This window comes from Camellia sinensis, chromosome 10 (assembly GCF_055761805.1).
Source record: "Camellia sinensis isolate YWXY chromosome 10, ASM5576180v1, whole genome shotgun sequence".
Lineage (NCBI taxonomy): Eukaryota > Viridiplantae > Streptophyta > Magnoliopsida > Ericales > Theaceae > Camellia > Camellia sinensis.
Genome location: NC_138970.1, coordinates 34,617,910 through 34,624,246, shown reverse-complemented (window position 1 = coordinate 34,624,246; position 6,337 = coordinate 34,617,910). Strand labels below are relative to the sequence as shown.

General features: G+C 38.2%; 1 long non-coding RNA gene across 1 annotated transcript; it reads right to left on the bottom strand.

The window, feature by feature from the left end:
* Positions 1 to 3,521: 3,521 nt before the first annotated feature.
* LOC114307300 (uncharacterized) lies at positions 3,522 to 5,735 on the bottom strand. The gene is made up of 3 exons (XR_014343209.1): positions 5,592 to 5,735; positions 4,886 to 4,962; positions 3,522 to 4,123 (listed from the first exon to the last, which is right to left on the bottom strand). It is a non-coding gene; the product is annotated as an uncharacterized LOC114307300 (long non-coding RNA).
* Between the last annotated feature and the right edge of the window lie 602 nt (positions 5,736 to 6,337).

The following is a 6,337-nucleotide window of genomic DNA, read 5'->3' as shown; positions in this document are numbered from 1 at the left end:
GCGAACCTGGACAAGCTAGTGAAAGCAGCCTCATACTCGGCTACTGAAGAACTCCACTGCAAAAGCTGACAGAACTGGTCTCTCAGCTTCTCCCTGACTGCTGGAGATAAATACTTCTCCTGAAAAGCCTCCACAAAAGCCTCCCACGTGCCAACAATACGGCCCCTCATGTATTTCCACCACTGACCCACACCCCCTTTAAGCTGGAAGGATGCCAAGGTCACTTTCAACGCTTCGTCCTCGATGCCAAGCATCTCGAACGTCTTACTCACTTGCTCTAACCACTCGTCAGCCTTCAGTGGCTCCTTCGGATCCCCAATAAACTCGTCCGGGTTGGACCGGAAAAACTCCCTTTTCAAGAAGGAAGGCCTTGCCTCAACAACCTGGGTCTGAACTGGAGCCTGAACTGGATTCTCAGCTCGAAAAATACCCACAGACTCCCTCAAAGCATTGGCTATCCCTCGGGCTAAAGCGCCCATAGCCTCCTGACCTACTGGCTCGGCCACATTGGCCTGGCCAACCCCCTCCTGCTGTGCCGGAAGATCATCCGGTAAAGGCATCTCCTGCCTACCACGTCTGCCATGTCTACCGCGTCCTCGTCCTGACATCCTAATAAAGGTAACGAAGAACGTTAGCACATTCATAAATGTGCCAAAACTAAACACTCGCGTCCTAATACATGGACAACTATAATTCACTCCACGTAAGCACATAAACACATAAGCACTTACGAATTTCATTTCCGGATAATGATAGTCCCTAGGCATTACTAGAGTTCCGGTTGGAAACAACATTGATCAAGTGCTTTTCCAACAAGACTCACAGAAACCGAAGGATCCAATCAACATCCTAGAAACCAAATCCCATACCCAAGTAGTCACATAAACATGTTATCAAATAAACACATAATGTCACACATAAGTCTCTAACAAGTGAGACAAACCCATTGTGATACTAATCACTTCCAACGTACCCAAAGTATTCGAACCTGGTAGGCTCTGATACCAAGTTGTAACGCCCTCAACAAAATAATAACATTAAAACCCATCAACTTAGACATGCATTGGTATAAAAGATAAATATTCTTCTATTCATCAGAGTAGTTCCTTACAAAAGTATTACATGTTAACAACAAAAGCAAATGCCCTACGGGCTTATAGCTTTCCAAGTTAACACTTGGTTACAAAAAGAAGAGTGCTAACTCAATACATATTAAGCCCTTGGCTTGAATTTACATGTAATACATCAGAAGAAAGCAAATAACAGAGCAATCTGTCTGCCTCTAGCCTCCCAAGCTATGTCCTTGGAGGTGGCATGCTACCTGTACCTGAAAATGATGTCCCATAAAGGGTGAGCCACATCCCAGTAGAAATACACTAAACCAGCCACGAACAATGACTAAAAGATTAGCAGTTGATAGATGGTCAACACAGATACATCCACATATATCACATTTCGATTTGATGACATTAAGTCCATGTTACATTTCATTTCCCATGTCTTTTCCAACTTTGAGTTTGGAAACAAGGCTCAACCCTAGCCAAATAACTTAATAACATTTAGACTCATCTTTACAACACTTTCAAAATTCATGAGGGATACACATTTTAATGCTGTATCAATAACACATAAACCATTCCCACACTTTGTGAAAGATACACATTTCGGTGCTGTATCAACATAACATAGAATCACTTCTATATCTTACAATTGTTAACGATATACATTTTAGTGCTATATCAAATCAATTCAAACACTTCCATAAGTCTCAAATAATACACATTGTAGTGCTGTATTATTGAAACAAAAACACTTCTAATTCACAGCCTGATACACATTGTAGTGTTGTATCACTGTCACACAAAATTCAGTTTAGAGGTCCAGCCCGTTTCTTCCAATAAACCGTGGAGTACATCCCCTATCTCCTCCCACACAACACATGTATATAAACATAGATCATATACAATTAATCAATACATAGAATTAATGTATTATTCCAATCACTATATTCAATAGCATACTCAATCGATTAGTTTTAGTTTGCCTAATCGTCATGCAGTGTCTACAACAATCAAGACTATCCCCCACCGATAGCCCAAAGCAGTTATTTCTATACTGAAAATAAATGCACCAAATGGATATATAATCAACATTTCAACTAGGTGAGCGATGAACGAATCTAACTACACCCTTTAATCTCATCCACATCCAATTCCAACATTCTCAATTTAATTCCTCTTTTCTTCAAATTAATTATACCAATTAATTTGTCAATGTAATTAGAGCATTTCCCAAAATTAACATCACAACCCTAAGGTTCCATTTTCACCAATAATCCAATATTGATCTCATTTCTCTATGCCAAACATGCATATAAGTTTATATAAACAAAACCCCAACTTTTGTAAAATTACACAAAGGCCCAAACTTTCTCAAAATTACCCAACAACCCCCAACTCATCAAAATGCTAAAATTCAAAGACAAAACTCATGAGAAGGAGCAGGATATCCCTACCTCGAAGTTAGAGCTCAAACGGGGAAGTTGAAGAAAACCAAAATGCTCCAAACTCAAAGATCCACGGATCAAAATGGAGCCCTCGACGATCCACACACTTTTTACAAAGGCCGGAGGATAGTGAGACACTCTAACTAGATCAAACTCTAGAGAGAAGGGAGTTTCTAGAGAGAGGAGCTCTCAAAATATCTTTTTAGAAAGTAAGAGAGAGAGAGAATGTAAAAAGTGATTTTAAAATGCCCAGCTGCCAACTGATATACGACATTCCCGCTCGAGCGGTGAACACAACGCTCGAGCGTCAAGAACAAAAAACTAGGTACGCTCGAGCGCAAGAAGGGCCGCTCGAGCGCCAAGACACAAGAATAAAGTACATCCGCTCGAGCGCGAAAACCAGTCCGCTCGAGCGTGGATTTTCCCCTCCCAGAACTTACACCAAAGAGTACTAACCGCTCGAGCGCTACCGCTCGAGCGTAAAGAAACCCGCTCGAGCGTAAAAATCACACCTGCAGAAGTTTTGCAGGGACACAAAATATTGAGAGTGTGCAATCTCCGCTCGAGCGCAGCAAGGCCCGCTCGAGCGGAACGACCAAAAGCCTGGCAACAAGATTTTGGACCAAGGTTCAACCCACCTGTTCGAAACATGCCCAACACATCCTAAAACTCAAACAAATGTAATTAAAGGACGACAACAAGATAGATACAACTACCAACTCCACGGAACTGAGTCTGGAATACAACAGAACAGTAAAGGGACAACCGGGATTGCTATACTGACACTAAAAGACGCTGCACACTAGGGTCTAAAAATGCTGGAGCTGCGTTAGCCCTTGGTGGTACAACTCTATCTGAATGCCCCGCTTCTGGATTGGCACTTGACTCTGGAGTTTGCTCATTATGCGATTCATATTCAATCTCTTCTTCCTGAACCCGAGGTGGAACTTCATTTTCAACACTAGGAGGTGGCTCTCGCTCAGCCTCAAGTTCTTCCATAAGGGGGCGACTCTTATGAACTTTTCGCCTTGCCATACGCGCCTGTATAACAAGACAATTAAAACTTAGAATACTAGATCGCTATTAAACATCATCACTAATCGAATTACTAACTACAATACCCTATCAACTTTAATTCTAAAGTAACTAGTCTACAGATTCATAACCTAATGCTCTGATACCAAAAATGTAACGACCCAATCTTGGCAAGGCAAAACCCCGCCAAGAGGGTGCACCTCAAACGCTATAGCACCTTTACGCCACAATTCCTGTATAATTCTTACTTCACATCACCACATCACCAAAAGTGCATAAGACCTTTCAATTGCCCAACATATATGAGATGATCTATTCAAAGACAAAAAGTATTATCATGCTACAAGATAGTTCCCAAGCATTTCCTCCCCAAAAAATAATACATACTAATCACGAATCCATCAATACATCCAACTTCATAAGCAATATTTACAATCAACCTCCTTCATAAAAAAATAAAAGGTAAACTTACATCCTAGAATGACCCTAAGCAAAACCTCAACTACAAGATGCCCACCTTTGATCCTTCAAAAAAATTTATAGTCTTCCAAGTTGAGGCGAGCCACACAAAAGTCTATGAATCTGAAAAAAAAAAATTATTTAAAAGAATGAGCTAAAGCCCAATGAGTATACCAATACCATGGAGTTATAAAACTTGCTCCTTCCAATTGGGTTCAAAATAAAGATAATAAACATAAGAGCTTAATTAGACTGAAATTTATACAAAATAAAAATAAATATAATGAAAGTAAACAAAAATACAACTTTTCAATACGTTAAGATTTCACGTCCATCATACGAACCACTACATAGCCTTAGGGTCGCGTTACCTCGCGACTTAGGTGGTGACGGTACTGTTACCCAAAACATAACCATAGGAACATAACTCATGTCAACGTTGCACTTCAATTCTCATTTAAATGTTTCGGTCCCCGGGACCCCTTATATATACAACGACCCTTATGGTCCTTAAAACATTTCGGTCCCCAGGACCCCAAAGCATTTTGGCCCTTGTGGCCCTAAAGGCCATATTTGGTTATATGATAAAAAAAAAAAAAAAAAAAAATACCCTTGTACAACGTTTCATTGTCATTCAATCATCATCATCATAAAATTTGAAGGACTCAACTTAAATAAATTCTCATAAAAAAAATTAGTGCTTCATTATACAAATGAAATCATATATTTATTTAAACTCAATCATTGGCCTCAATAGATTTATAGATTTTTCTTTTTATACATATACCATGATGAATGTATCATTCACTTCCTTTAATTCAAAATTATCTTCAAACTTTATAATAAAGATAGAGGTAAGGTAATTTCCATGGTAAGTATACTCACCTCCAAAAATAGCAAAAGTGTAGATTGAGACTCTACAAATTAATTCCCAAGAGGTGTAGAGACGCCTTCCTCCAATCCTAACAATTAATAAATAGGACCTAAAATTAGGAAAAAGCTTTCAATGAAAATTACAACATCTACAAAAATGATCCTAAATAAAATTATGCTAAGGAATGACAAGCTAAAGAATTCCTCCAACTTCAAGTCACCCAAACAAATGACTTATCCAATCTCCACAACGCCCATCCTTTGTACATCTTTGAGTTAGTGACTTTTTAAATATCCAATCAATTTATATGCACAATACCACCATCAATTAACTACAAAAGTCAAAAATCAACATTTTTTTATAAACTCAACAACTTAAGTAAAATCTCTTCAATCACTTATAAAATTCCTCTATAGAATATAGAGATACCCAATCTACCATTTATCAAATCAATTTCAACATATAAATTTCCTAACAGCAAAATCTCCAATTTTTACATCACATTCAAACCCTAGATTAACCCAAAATCTTAATCTCCCAAACAACCATCAAATTGATCATTTTTTTAACATGTAAAACATTCATAGAAACTAATTGTGAGTATAAAATTCAACAGTCAATCCCCAAATCATAATAGATCTAAAATACAAAAATTTCATCATCTCTAACTCAAAATATGTAAGAACTTAAACTAAACTTTTAGAGAAAGATTCTTACCAATTACAAGCCTCTAGTCCATCAGGAAAATAAACCCCATGCTTTGATTCTTCAAAAGATTAAGAAAAATCTAGAGTTGGTACTTCTATTGTGTTATTTTCAGATGGATTTAAGGAGTGGCCGACCGGACCCTTTTCCGGTGAGATAAGGTGGCCGGCGGTGGTGGAGATGGTGGGTTAAGGTTGTGGCATAAGGGTGAAGCAAGGGTGCGGTGTTTGGCCACCAAGGAAGTTAAGGAAAATGAGAGAGAAGTTAGAGAGGAAAGCATGAAGACAACGATGTAAACAAAAACAAAAAAATCCGCACTTTTTTTTTTTTTTTTTGTGTGTGTGTTGAAATGGGGTGTTTGGTCACGCCTACTATCAAGTTTGGAGTTGGGTTTAGATATCCTAAATGGAGTTTGACATAGGAGTGTGTTTGGCTCTAGATGTTTGTTGGGAATATTATATTAAGGTTCAATTTTATGGAGATACTATTATTTAAGTTCCACTGTGTTTGTAAGAAATAGCTCATCCCATCCCTGGGGTAGTTTGTTATGTATGTTGTACTCTACTTGTTTTTCTGGTATTTAATGAGGTCCCAAGATACTGCTAGAGGTAGAGGTAGAGGGATGCCACCGGAATGAAAATGTGGATATAATTTGGAGTATCTATCTTTTTGCTTACATATTTGAAATCTTACTCTAAAACGAAAGAGAACAAGAAAACCAAAACCAAAATAGTTTGTGATAGATGAGTGGATTTGAA